Source organism: Panthera tigris, chromosome A1, assembly GCF_018350195.1.
Source record: "Panthera tigris isolate Pti1 chromosome A1, P.tigris_Pti1_mat1.1, whole genome shotgun sequence".
Lineage (NCBI taxonomy): Eukaryota > Metazoa > Chordata > Mammalia > Carnivora > Felidae > Panthera > Panthera tigris.
The window spans coordinates 125,957,124-125,971,754 of record NC_056660.1 but is presented as its reverse complement, the minus strand read 5'-3'; the positions used below and the strand labels follow the sequence as shown (position 1 = coordinate 125,971,754).

The 14,631-nt window shown below is 39.2% G+C and overlaps 1 long non-coding RNA gene across 1 annotated transcript in view; it reads left to right on the top strand.

Annotated features, from left to right (window-relative positions):
- The first annotated feature begins 1,199 nt into the window (after positions 1-1,199).
- The window catches only part of LOC122238762, a 45,697-nt gene continuing 32,265 nt past the window's right edge, over positions 1,200-14,631 (top strand). The window contains exon 1 of the long non-coding RNA XR_006217898.1: positions 1,200-1,258. This is a non-coding gene — a long non-coding RNA (uncharacterized LOC122238762). The remainder of the gene's footprint in view (positions 1,259-14,631) is intronic.

The window sequence follows — 14,631 nt, the reverse complement described above, 5'->3', positions numbered from 1 at the left end:
AGCCCAAGTCCATAGAAGGCTAGTATGTTTGCCATGTTGTGGGCTTTCACAGCCTCACCAGGGAAATAGGTTAAAAGTGGAATATCTCTCAAGGACCAGGGGACTCAGGTTCACCTCCCACTCTAAGGACAGACTCATAAAATTTGCTTAGCACCAAACTTCCTGGAACCGACTTGAGCCCTTGTTGCAGAAAACTGTTAAGAAAATTTCAAACAGGTGAGCCATCAGCAAAGATGAAATTATGGATGAAAAGATCATAAAAAGAAAAGTGGAAAATGTACTACAACAATTTTGACGAGGGAGTTAACCACAGGGGACTTGAGAAAGATGATAAAGAAGACTGGATTTATCTAAATGGTAATGGCAAGTCACCCAAGTAAATAGCAGCGAAGTCTTTAACCCTCCTTATTACTACCCTAGAAGATTTGGGTTGAAGAGGTTCTTCTGGTTCACAGTTATTCCACAAGTGGCCTGTTCAGTAGGTTGTTTGACTCCCAACCATAAAAGGATCAAGTGTATGCAAACTTGTCTTTTTCTGTTATTAGAGCCTGTGTGGAGAACAAGGCAGACCATTAAGTTCTGTTCTAGACTATGCTGTAACTAAACCTCTGAGCACTGAGACAGTGGCAAGATAAAATGTACAGGTATAACCCAGGTTTTTCAACCCAGTCACTCATCTGTTTCAGAGAAATCAAATGCTTGGCATTACTATGCAAGGGATAGAAGGAAGCATCTTCTGTAGAACCTCTTCTGAATAAGAAAGTAGGATCATCTTTGCCAGTTTGTGAACTTCCTCACTAAAGATGCTGAGCACTGAGAGTTTGTTTCAAAGCAGAATAATATTAAGAGAAAAGTTTTGGAAAAGAATAAAAAGTGAACAGATGAACCCAGAAAGGACTGTTGATTTTAGATAGTACTCTTCAGAAGAGAAACCTACACAGGCTGTGTAACAGACTGCAGGCATTTAATATGCCAGTTGTGGACATGATGGGCAGATATACTCTTTCAGAATGATTAATCACCCCCACCCCCCCTAGGCTGGTGATGCTGCTAAGGGCTGTTTAGCATTCCAATTCTATTGTTTGAGTTCCAGACTTGGAGGGCCTCTATTGGCTATCAGCCTCATTAGGAGGGGAGGAGGGGGGGAAGGGACAACTGCTATGTCATCTAAAGAGTTCTATGCCCAGAATCTAAAATGTGACAATTCTAAGGCTGCCTTCTTTTTGCAGTAGTTAGGGAATTTTGAAGTGACTAAAAGGTAAGTGGGATCTGTAATAGAGAAACAATGATGTTGGTACTTCTTGACTTTACTTGTATGTGTTACTGAGTTAGTACCTTAAGTGGTTCCCTGATGAAAATAAGAGATCTGGTTAATGCACAATTGTTCAGGAAATGTAATTCTACCTTCCTCTCATGTCCAATTTAAAATGCTAAGTAGGTATAAAAAAAACCTTTTAAGTACATATGGTTACACAATAGTCTTACCTTCTGTCAACACCCCCTACCCCCACACACATACACTGAGAGAGCCCCTAAGAAAACAGAATAGAGAGTGTAACACTGCTTTTGTGGAGCGCAGCAAAGTGCATCCAAGATTTCTCCTCTGTGGCTCTTACTGACTCCTATTTCTGCTCAGAATATTAAGTAGGATTGGAAGTGCACACTGCAGATAGGTGCTAAAGTCAGAAAAGCTGATAAGAACTAGATTGGGTTGGACTAATGAGAATCCTATAGAACTAAGGTATAGGATGAAAGGAACCATGTCTATCCTGCTCTCCACTCTATCTCTCAGGTATCACACATAAAGAATGTCTAAAACATCTTTTTCCAATAAGGATTTAAAAAAACAAATGAGTTTCTCAGAGCTAGCTCTGTTTCTTGTGTGGTGCTTCTAGAAAGTTCCTTGTTAGCTAGCCCACATCCTCAGGGTAAGAGACTATATAGGGCTTTCAGGAAGGGAAAGGAAGAATAATGTCAGCTAATAATAAAAATATGCATATTACCAACATCCCCCAAATTATATCCTGTTGGGAATGCTATTATAATCAAAAGGAGATGGAATAAGTTGTACAACCCAACAAAGGAGAGCCTCCTAACACACAGAAGGCATGAGCTACAGGTATCAAGAGACAAAGGGGCAACTATAGTCCTCAGTATTTATAAACTCAAGACAAATGCCTATATAGTTAAATAGTCCCCTTCACAAATCACACTTTATATTTGACAATGATGTGGGACCAAGTCATTAAAACCAAAATGCGTGAAAATGAGGTTAAGGTAAATAAGAGAAAAATTTTTACCTTTAAAAGGTAAAAAAAAATAATACATCTCCAACAGTGGTCATTTAAGATGGCTGACTGGACATCTGTATTTATCTCTTTCCCCTCACAAATCCACATGAATTCAGTAGGAAAGAATAAAAACATGTATTTTCCCATAACAACAGACAGAATGGGAGAGAGGCTATCAGTAGAAAAGAAATTTCAATAAGCTTCTGGAAGGCAGAAGGATAAAGATGATGTTTACAGTGTGGGCAAAGTGGGAGGAGGCCATGGCCCAGAATTCTTGCTGTATGTGCTGCCACCATAGAAGCAAACAGCTGCCCCGTGGAGTCTTGGCAAGCCTTCACACTCAAGGCCAAATGGAGAGAGTATAAAATGGGAAATTAATAGAAAGTCTTAATACAGAAGACTTGATTTTCCTACCCTATCAGACCTGGCAGCCAGAAGACCGGCAGTTATCCCTGAAGGTGTATTCCTGAAACATAAGGGTTCTTCCCCCAAAGAAACTGAACAAAAACTGTCCAGGACAACCAGGGAAGCCAGTGTGAATACTGTCACACCAAAGCAAAACTCACTGATTCCTGGAATTTGGGAGCCATCCAAGAGAATGATCAGTTTCTTACCTTCTCCCCCTAAAGCAATAGGAACCATTAATTGTACCACTTCCAGTTCACAGATGCCCAAGTGAGACCTTCTATGACCTTGTTCTGAAACAGAAAATACAGTTGACTCTTGGACCACACAGGGCTTAGGGCACTGATGCCCCACAAAGTCAGAAATGCATATATGACATCTGACTCTCCAAAACTATTGATCAGAAGCCTTACTTACTTACATAAACAGTCGATTAACACATATTTTGCCTGTTATTTGTAATGTACACTGTGTTCTTACAACAAAATAATGTAGAGAACAGAAAATGTGATTTGGAAAATTATAAGGAAGGGAAGATACATTTACAGTACTGTGCTGCATTTATCAAAAAGTATTCATGTATAAATGGACCTGCATAGTTCAAATCCTTGTTGTTCAAGGGTCAGCTGTAACTGACTGACACTCTTCACGCATTTTAGGAAAGACTTCTAAATGGAAACAAAAGAAGAACATAAACATATTTTGAAGATCGTGTAGAAAAAAATTAATATTATTCTAGGAACAAAATGTCAAATTAGTAGCTTCAGAAAAATTTGAGACAATAGTGTATCCACAAATCATACAGGATGCTATGAAAAAGAAACTATGAGAGAACATGAAAGTGGTCATGGAAGTTAAAAACACAATTGACAAAATATAAAAGTTATTCTCAGTTTGAAAGACTAAGTCAAGGAACTTTTCCAAATAGCTAATATTTTCCAAGTAACTGAGAAGTATTATAAGCATTTTAATCAATACAAGCCTATCATGTATGTAATGGTATAATGTTCTTTTTTATAGCTGAAGTATGGAGAGATTAGGCAACTTGCCCAAGCAAGGTCAGTTAACTAATGAGTCAGGATTAAAACCCACTCACTTTAGCTCTAGAGTCTATGAACTTACCTGCTATGCTATTTCCAAAAAGAACACCTAACATTTTAAAAGTTCTTACTCTGTGTAACGGGTACTAGGCTAATGAATTATTTACTCCTCAGAACAACCTTATTGGTAGACACTACCATGAGTCCATCTTATAGGTGAGGAAAGCAAGAAAGATTAAGAAATTCCTATGCATCACACAGATAATAAGTTGGGCAGGTGAGATCTAAATCTATCTATAACCTATTACGGTATCTAAAACACAAGAGACTGAAGTTTTGAAGCTAAAGATAAAATAAGACCTGCAACCAAGCAATTTAATTAGTTTTAGAAAGAGTAGAAATGGAGGTGAAGAAATCATCAAATATACTTTAAAAGGTAAGTTTCCAAGCTGAAAGAACACAAAAGATTTCATATGGAAAATACTAGAATATGATGAGCTGATTTTGAAAAGAACAATACTTAGGCAACCGTTGTGAAATTTTAAAGGAATAAGGAGAAAGAGAATGTACCAACATTTATACTGGTGGTGGAGGTATGATTATGGAATAAGGCAGGAAAAAAAAAACAGACAGGATCTGACTGAAAACAAACATCTCATCTGCCATACTGGATGTTAGAAGTCAGTGGTGTCAAGACTTAAAATTCTGAGAGGAATGGTGTTCAGTCTAGAATTCTGTTCTAAGCCAAATTACTGATGAAATTTGAAGGCAAAGAGAAGATAACTTAGATATGCAAGGCTTTATCTCTCCTCTAGGCAGTTACTTGAGGTGATGCTCCAACCTGGTAAAACAAGATCGAAGTTAAAAAAAAAAAAAAAAAAGACATGGGCTCTGGGAAATAATGGCTTCAACCTAAGAAAATAATTAGAAAACCCCTCCATGCAGAAGATGCCAAGATTAAATAATTTAGGTTCAAGTAAAGAAAGGAATGTTTGAAATGAGGAGTAGGGAGAAAAAGAGAGAGAGAAAAGGAAGAAGAGGAAGAAGAAGAAGAAGAAAAAGAAGGAGAAGAAGAAGAAGAAGAAGAAGAAGAAGAAGAAGAAGGGGAGGAGGAGGAAAAGAGAGGGAGAAGGAGAGAGGGAGAGAACAAGAATAAAAAGTAAAAACTGGCAATTTCAGAAAAACAAAAGAAAGGAAGTATAATCATAACTTCTTTTTTCTGCAATGAATAATATACGGGCATAGCATTCAACCTATATACAAAGTGCATGTAATTGTGTTACAAAATAGAATGTAAAGGTTGAAAGTAAACTACATTTGATAATAGTGGGAAATGAAAACGAACAGAAAAGAGGGGTAAGTCAGGGTTCAGTGTATAGTTGTACAATTTGGGCACTGCACAAAAGTGCACAGATGATGGTGCAGTGCAGGCTATTTTAGTCCATTCAGGCTGCTATAACAGAATACCATAGACTAAGTAGTTTATTAAAAAAACAAAAACAGATGTCTTTCTCACAGTTCTGGAGGCTGGGAAATCTAAGATCAAGGTACTGGAAGATTCTGTGTCTGGTAAAGACCTGCTTCTTGGTCTATAGACAGCCATCTCTTGCTGTATCCTCACCTGGCAGTAGATGTGAAGGAGTTCTCTGGGGCATCTTTTGCAAAACATGTATCCCATTCATGAAGGCCCTTCTTTCATGCCCTAATCACCTCCCAAAATTCCCCACACCATCACATTGGGGATTAGGTTTTAACATATGGATTTGGGTATTTGGGTATGGACACAATCAGTCCATAGCAGGCACTTAATTTTAAAACTATTAAGATAAATTATTTATAGGTGATGAACTAAAAGGTTAAAGCATATTATTTAATGTTCCAGTGGTAATCAATGGAAAATATATGTATGTGTGAAAAAAAAGAGATGATACGAGTATCAGCCCAAGTGGGATAATATTTCCCCAATCATATGAAGACTCATGAATCATGGTGTAAATCTCCTATATAGAAATGCAATGGTGTTTATAAAAAAAGGTCTAAAAGCCATCAATATTGATTGCAAGAGGAGACAGCTGTAATGGGGCTGGTAAGATTTGAATTATTTTTGTCTTTGTACTATACACCCATCTATAGTATTTGATTTAAAAAAATATCTTGCATATATTCTTTTTGATGAAGTGAGTGTTTAAAAAATACAAAACATATTTTGATTCAGTCTATTTTCTCTGCCCAATGTTCTTGTCTTTTGGTTGCTATATTTTAAGCCTAGAAAATCTGGAGATTAAGGGATATACAAATAGATGGAACAGAATCACATACTCATTGATAAACAGTGTATCAGAAAAAAAATATGCAAAGGCAGAGGACATTTGGTCACAGAAAGAGGTGTGTAGAAAAAAATAATAGCAAGAGAAAAGCACACCAAACAATCTGGAATGTTAAAAAATAAAACAGGAAATTCTACTTGTTTATTGCCATGTGATTATGTGTGCATTTAGAAAACATTTATTGAATACTTTGTGCCAGGCAGTGTGATAATAAGGAACTGACATAGCTACATTTCAGGCTCTTTAGGAACTTACCTTTTTGCAGGATTGGCAAGAACCGTCCCCAGTAGACACAAGACAAGCTATGGAATAAACATTACAAAAGAGGTACAAATATAGTCCTGTAAGAGTTTGAAGGAAGGTAATATTTCTTGATGTGACAATAGTGGGTACTAAAAGTCAATGAGATATCATAGGATGAAATAGTCATATAATGGCCAAGCATGACTGTGGAAAAAAGAAAGTGTATTCCTCAATTCTTAACCTCACCTGCTGAATATTTGGGGGAATATTTAAAAGGCAAATATCAAAAAGACCAATCACTTTGAAAATATATGCTAAAATAATGATAGATGAGAAAGTTCCCAGGCCAGAAATATCTACTGGAATTTTAAACACTCTCCCAAGAACCACAATCAATATAGAAGAACTGTCCTTCTCTGAAGCATCAAATGAATCAGCCTGAACCAATAATTAAACCCAGCTTCTAAACAAGCCGAAAAAGATACTTCTGGAGCACTTTCTCATTTTAGGTCATAGTTTTTCCATATTCTACCATCATGATGTTAAGCACAAAACTTCAAGACTCAGGGTACTTTTGAGGAGGTCAACAGAAGAGTCTTCAGAAAGAGGCATAATAAATGAGTCTAATCTATAACAAAACTCCTGGGTAGAACTGCAAAAGTGTATTAGTCAATAGCGATTGACTTCCCAAGTAAAAGCTTCCATTGGTCGTTTAAGGAAGCACTCTTATATTCCATTCATACTATTCACTTCCATGTGGGACATTCCTTACTTCTTCCCTGCCATCATCTCACTCACTTTTCCAGGGACACTGGTGAGCCTGGAAAGAGGGATTGGGCATGGATGTCTATGATCTTTTCCTTCCCTTTCTTATTTTATGATCCAGTTACTTACAGAAACCCACACATTTTACTTTGCTCCAAGTCCAATGTTTTAGAGGGAAAAGCTCCCACAAGGAAAAGATGTGGATATCCAGGTGTACTTGTGGCCAGAAGCAAGCCTTCCAAGATATGAGTGCAGTATTAGCAAGTGTACTTGCCTAGGAGACCCAAAACCACATCTGCAAACTGATCAATATCAGTAACAACGGACTTTGTCTTCCATCTTCCTTACTCTTCTGACTTCCTTCATCAATGCCAAACTTGGGCAAGGACAAAAAATTCATGTTTACTAATGGTTATCGCCCAAGTTTTTCTATTTCCCCCCTGCCTTTACTGACATGTAAGGACAGTCCATTTCTATCTTTGCTGTACATATATAAACACACACATACACACATAGGTATTCATATGTATGTGTATGCATGTATACATATGTATATATTACATGTAATGGAAAGCTTCAAATCCACACAAAAGAAGGAAAAGTAGTACAGTGAACTCTATGAACCCATCATCTAGCTTCCACATTTAAAATAATTTAGGCAAATGGCCAATCTTGTTTAAGCTACCTTTTCACCCAACCTCCTCGCCTGTCATACCTCTCACTCCCCATCTGTGCACCTTACCTCTCTGTGACCTCCAGAATCACTGACAGAAAAGAGAGAAGTCAGAAAGATAAGAATGAATCTGGTGATTATGATACAACTAGACACTGGCTGAACCAGATTCCCTGCCTGCAATAAGCTTATACTGCTGTGTTGAAATAATGAAGAGAGATCTGAAGAAAACTTTAAATGACTCAGGGTGTATTTTGTCACCAAAAACATTCTGTCTAGCAAAACTTTAGGTTCTTAGGTAGATGTTGGAGATTTTCCTAATGATTTGGAAGCGTCTTGACACTTGGAGAACTGTTACAGCACCGTTTACAAGCCTTTGGGAAGAAAGTATTACTAACTGTTTTACATGGATAAGAGAGCTGAGGCTCAGTAAGGTTAAGTAATTAAGAAGGAATGAGTGGTGTCAGCACTTAAATTCAGGTCTGACTTCACAGCTCATACTCTTAATTAACCAGTATACTTGCTTTCTCTTGCTAGACAAAAATAGTTTATTTGTGCCTCTTTCTTTCTTTCTTTCTTTCTTTCTTTCTTTCTTTCTTTCTTTCTTTCTTTCTTTCTTTTCTTTTCTCCTTCCTTCCTTCCTTCCTTCCTTCCTTCCTTCCTTCCTTCCTTCCTTCCTTTTGTGGAGGATCACTTTGAAAATGAGTAAAGCAACATGGTTTCGAACAGGCATTTGGGAGAGGACATATGCCATACCCTCCTAACGGAAACTTGTAGTAAATGTAGAAGACAAGGTAAGCCATGAAGGTGGGAGAGAGAGAATCAGTGAGTTCAAGTTTCTTTTGAAAAGTGAAAACAAATGTGTAAAAAACCAATCAGGATAATGGTACACTCTCATCAACTTTGAGCAAGGATTTTACTTTTTACATTATTTCAATTGTGGGCTTTTACATTAAATATTTAAACGGTGTGTTCTAACCACATTTTCATTATAGTGATGACTTCAATCCATTTTCTGACAAGTCTAAAGAGATTTAAGCTCAGTGTAATGCACTGATGATGTAGCTAATAATGGCTGAATTTCAATTGGGGCAAGAAAACCAAATATCCTTTTACCTTTTACCACCTCCTTTACTTCTTCCTTCTCCAGTGTGCTCCCTATCAAGGTGCCAGAGATGTTCAAATCCTACAACTGGTTGTTTGATTGAGGTCCTCTCAAATGTAGAGTTTCTCTCTTGGTGGCAAGCAAACACATTAATTTTTATTTTTTATTTATCTTAAAATTTTTTTTATGTTTATTCATTTTTTTGAAAGACGGAGAGAGACAGAGTACAAGCAGGGGTGGGGTGGAGAGAGAGGAGGGGACACAGAATCTGAAGCAGGCTCCAGGCTCTGAGCTGTCAGCACAAAGCCCGCTGCAGGGCTGCTCCTCATGAACCTCAAGATCATGACCTGAGCCAAAGTCGGACGCTCAACCGACTGAGCCACCCAGGTACCCCAAATTTTTATTTTTTTAAGTAGGCTTTATGCCCAGCATGAAGCCTAGCACAGGGCTTGAACTCACAACCCTGAGATCAAGACCTGAGCTGAGATCAAGAGTTCGACACTTAAACAATGTGAGCCACCCAGGCGCCCTGAAAACATATTAATTTATACAAAGAAGCTGGCATTTGTGTCTAGAAGCTAGGGGTAGAAAAGATACCACACAAAAGGCACCAAGATAGGAAGAGAGGAAGAAAAAGGATGAGCCACACTAAAAGGGATTTTAAAATCACTTCCTTCATTTTATAATTTTGCCCAAGATATCTGGTATGGCAGTAAAACAGCACACTGTCACTGTTCTTTCAAGCCTTAAAGCTAGTGAAGGTAACTTTTTAGGTAGAAAATAAGAAACATTAATCAGAATAAGGTTAACCAGGAGAAGCAGAGTACACAGCAAGGACAAGGAAGGCATAATTATCACTGGGCTGCAAAATGACTAAGTATACAGTGAATAAATTAAGATTCCTAGAGGAAAAACAGACAACTTTTACAATTAAGTGATGTCACTAGTTCAATTAAAAGAAATGTAGAGAATTTTAAGAATCTGTCTCAAAGGAACTATGAAAACATTTCTAGTTCCAGCAGAAGGCATAGAAAGCAAAAAAAATAAGAGTGTTTCATATATGACTTAACGATTTCAGCCCGAGAAGATGCTCATGGATAATCTCTACCATGTGAAGATTTTTAAATTTCCTGTTAGAAAATTGCCCCCTTTCTTTGGTGTCTGAAGCATAAAGAAAATATTCTGAGATGTGATAGGTAAAAATACATGATCACTTCACATGTCAACCCACTTTGTGATATCCATTAAGTGTGAGAATCTAAAACTAGCAATAAGAATTTTTAAAATATGAATTCTATGTAATTGTTAAAATTATAGAGGTTAAAATTAGCGTAATTTGAAAGAATAGTATTAACATGTTCCAGCATCTCTCTGTTTTCAAGCAAGCATGCTTTGAGTCTGCTAGCACCATATTTCTTACTGAAAACATTAAATAATGAGTTTGTCATGTTTAAAAGCCTGATATTTCTGTTACAATGTCATTCAATGATACTTTGGTTCTGGAAGAAGTATTTAACTTTTATTTTATTTATTTATTTTTTTGAATTAATTTATTTATTTTGAGAGATAGAGAGAGAGAGCAAGAGCGCCAGCACAAGTCAGGGAGGGGCAGAGAAAGGGAGACAGAGAGAATCCCAAGCAGGCTCCACGTTGCCAGCACAGAGCCCAATGTGGGACTCGAACCCACAAAACCACGAGATCATGATCTGACTGAAACCAAGAGTTGGATGCTTCACCAACTGAGCCACCTAGAATACGCCATATTCTGTAGCAAATTCCGATTTTTGAATTTTCAACAGGGGAAGATGGCGGCGTAGGAGGACGCTGGGCTCACCGCGCGTCCTGCTGATCACTTAGATTCCACCTACACCTGCCTAAAAAACCCAGAAAACCGCCAGAGGATTAGCAGAATGGAGTCTCCGGAGCCAAGCGCAGAAGAGAGGTCCAAGGAAGAGGGTAGGAAGGGCGGCGAGGCGGTGCGCGCTCCACGGACTGGCGGGAGGGAGCCGGGGTGGAGGGGCGGCTCGCCGGTCAAGCAGAGCCCCCGAGTCTGGCTGGCAAAAGCGGAGGGGCCGGACAGACTGTGTTCCGACAGCAAGCGCGACTTAGCGTCTGGGAGGTCATAAGTTAACAGCTCTGCTCGGAAAGCGGGAAGGCTGGAGGACAGAGGGAGGGAGAGCTGCTGAGCCCCTGGAAGGCAGAGCTCAGCTTGGCGGGGAACAAAGGCGCTCGCCAGCGCCATCTCCCCGCCCATCCCCCAGCCAAAATCCCAAAGAGAACCAGTTCCTGCCAGGGAACTTGCTCGTTCCGCGCAAACACCCAACTCTGTGCTTCTGCGGAGCCAAACCTCCGGCAGGGGATCTGACTCCCTCCCGATGCCACAGGGCCCCTCCTGAAGTGGATCACCTAAGGAGAAGCGAGCTAAGCCTGCCCCTCCTGCCCCCGTGCACCTTGCCTACCCACCCCAGCTAATTCGCCAGATCCCCAGCACCACAAGCCTGGCAGTGTGCAAGTAGCCCAGACGGGCCACGCCACCCCACAGTGAATCCCGCCCCTAGGAGAGGGGAAGAGAAGGCACACACCAGTCTGACTGTGGCCCCAGCGGTGGGCTGGGGGCAGACATCAGGTCTGACTGCGGCCCCGCCCACCAACTCCAGTTATACACCACAGCACGGGGGAAGTGCCCTGCAGGTCCTCACCACTCCAGGGACTATCCAAAATGACCAAAAGGAAGAATTCCCCTCAGAAGAATCTCCAGGAAATAACAACAGCTAATGAACTGATCAAAAAGGATTTAAATAATATAACAGAAAGTGAATTTAGAATAATAGTCATAAAATTAATCGCTGGGCTTGAAAACAGTATACAGGACAGCAGAGAATCTCTTGCCACAGAGAACAAGGGACTAAGGAACAGTCATGAGGAGCTGAAAAACGCTTTAAACGAAATGCAAAACAAAATGGAAACCACGACGGCTCGGATTGAAGAGGCAGAGGAGAGAATAGGTGAACTAGAAGATAAAGTTATGGAGAAAGAGGAAGCTGAAAGAAAGAGAGATAAAAAAATCCAGGAGTATGAGGGGAAAATTAGAGAACTAAGTGATACACTAAAAAGAAATAATATACGCATAATCGGTATCCCAGAGGAGGAAGAGAGAGGGAAAGGTGCTGAAGGGGTACTTGAAGAAATTATAGCAGATAACTTCCCTGAACTGGGGAAGGAAAAAGGCATTGAAATCCAAGAGGCACAGAGAACTCCCTTCAGACGTAACTTGAATCGATCTTCTGCACGACATATCATAGTGAAACTGGCAAAATACAAGGATAAAGAGAAAATTCTGAAAGCAGCAAGGGATAAACGTGCCCTCACATATAAAGGGAGAGCTATAAGACTCGTGACTGATCTCTCCTTTGAAACTTGGCAGGCCAGAAAGGCTTGGCACAATATCTTCAGTGTGCTAAACAGGAAAAATATGCAGCCGAGAATCCTTTATCCAGCAAGTCTGTCATTTAGAATAGAAGGAGAGATAAAGGTCTTCCCAAACAAACAAAAACTGAAGGAATTTGTCACCACGAAACCAGCCCTACAAGAGATCCTAAGGGGGATCCTGTGAGACAAAGTACCAGAGACATCACTACAAGCATAAAACATACAGACATCACAATGACTGTAAACCCATATCTTTCTATAATAACACTGAATGTAAATGGATTAAATGCGCCAACCAAAAGACATAGGGTATCATAATGGATAAAAAAACAAGACCCATCTATTTGCTGTCTACAAGAGACTCATTTTAGATCTGAGGACACCTTTAGATTGAGAGTGAGGGGATGGAGAACTATTTATCATGCTACTGGAAGCCAAAAGAAAGCTGGAGTAGCCATACTTCTATCAGACAAACTAGACTTTAAATTAAAGGCTGTAACAAGAGATGAAGAAGGGCATTATATAATAATTACAGGGTCTATCCATCAGGAAGAGCTAACAATTATAAATGTCTATGCGCCGAATACCGGAGCCCCCAGATATATAAAACAATTACTCATAAACATAAGCAACCTTATTGATAAGAATGTGGTCATTGCAGGGGACTTTAACACCCCACTTACAGAAATGGATAGATCATCTAGACACACAGTCAATAAGGAAACAAGGGCCCTGAATGATACATTGGATCAGATGGACTTGACAGATGTATTTAGAACTCTGCATCCCAAAGCAACAGAATATACTTTCTTCTCGAGTGCACATGGAACATTCTCCAAGATAGATCATATACTGGGTCACAAAACAGCCCTTCATAAGTTTACAAGAATTGAAATTATACCATGCATACTTTCAGACCACAATGCTATGAAGCTTGAAATCAACCACAGGAAAAAGTCTGGAAAACCTCCAAAAGCATGGAGGTTAAAGAACACCCTACTAACGAATGAGTGGGTCAACCAGGCAATTCGAGAAGAAATTAAAAAATATATGGAAACAAACGAAAATGAAAATACAACAATCCAAACGCTTTGGGACGCAGCGAAGGCAGTCCTGAGAGGAAAATACATTGCAATTCAGGCCTACTCAAGAAACAAGAAAAATCCCAAATACCAAATCTAACAGCACACCTAAAGGAAATAGAAGCAGAACAGCAAAGGCAGCCTAAACCCAGCAGAAGAAGAGAAATCATAAAGATCAGAGCAGAAATAAACAATATAGAATCTAAAAAAAACTGGAGAGCAGATCAACGAAACCAAGAGCTGGTTTTTTGAAAAAATAAACAAAATTGACAAACCTCTAGCCAGGCTTCTCAAAAAGAAAAGGGAGATGACCCAAACAGATAAAATCACGAATGAAAATGGAATTATTACAACCAATCCCTCAGAGATACAAACAATTATCAGGGAATACTATGAAAAATTATATGCCAACAAATTGGACAACCTGGAAGAAATGGACAAATTTCTAAACACCCACACTCTTCCAAAACTCAATCAGGAGGAAATAGAAAGCTTGAACAGACCCATAACCAGCGAAGAAATTGAATTGGTTATCAAAAATCTCCCAACAAATAAGAGTCCAGGACCAGATGGCTTCCCAGGGGAGTTCTACCAGACGTTTAAAGCAGAGATAATACCTATCCTCCTCAAGCTATTCCAAGAAATAGAAAGGGAAGGAAAACTTCCAGACTCATTCTATGAAGCCAGTATTACTTTGATTCCTAAACCAGACAGAGACCCAGTAAAAAAAGAGAACTACAGGCCAATATCTCTGATGAATATGGATGCAAAAATTCTCAATAAGATACTAGCAAATCCAATTCAACAGCATATAAAAAGAATTATTCACCATGATCAAGTGGGATTCATTCCTGGGATGCAGGGCTGGTTCAACATTCGCAAATCGATCAACGTGATACATCACATTAACAAAAAAAAAGAGAAGAACCATATGATCCTGTCAATCGATGCAGAAAAGGCCTTTGACAAAATCCAGCACCCTTTCTTAATAAAAACCCTTGAGAAAGTTGGGATAGAAGGAACATACTTAAAGATCATAAAAGGCATTTATGAAAAGCCCACAGCTAACATCATCCTCAACGGGGAAAAACTGAGAGCTTTTTCCCTGAGATCAGGAACACGACAGGGATGCCCACTCTCACCGCTGCTGTTTAATATACTGCTGGAAGTTCTAGCATCAACAATCAGACAACAAAAGGAAATCAAAGGCATCAAAATTGGCAAAGATGAAGTCAAGCTTTCGCTTTTTGCAGATGACATGATATTATACA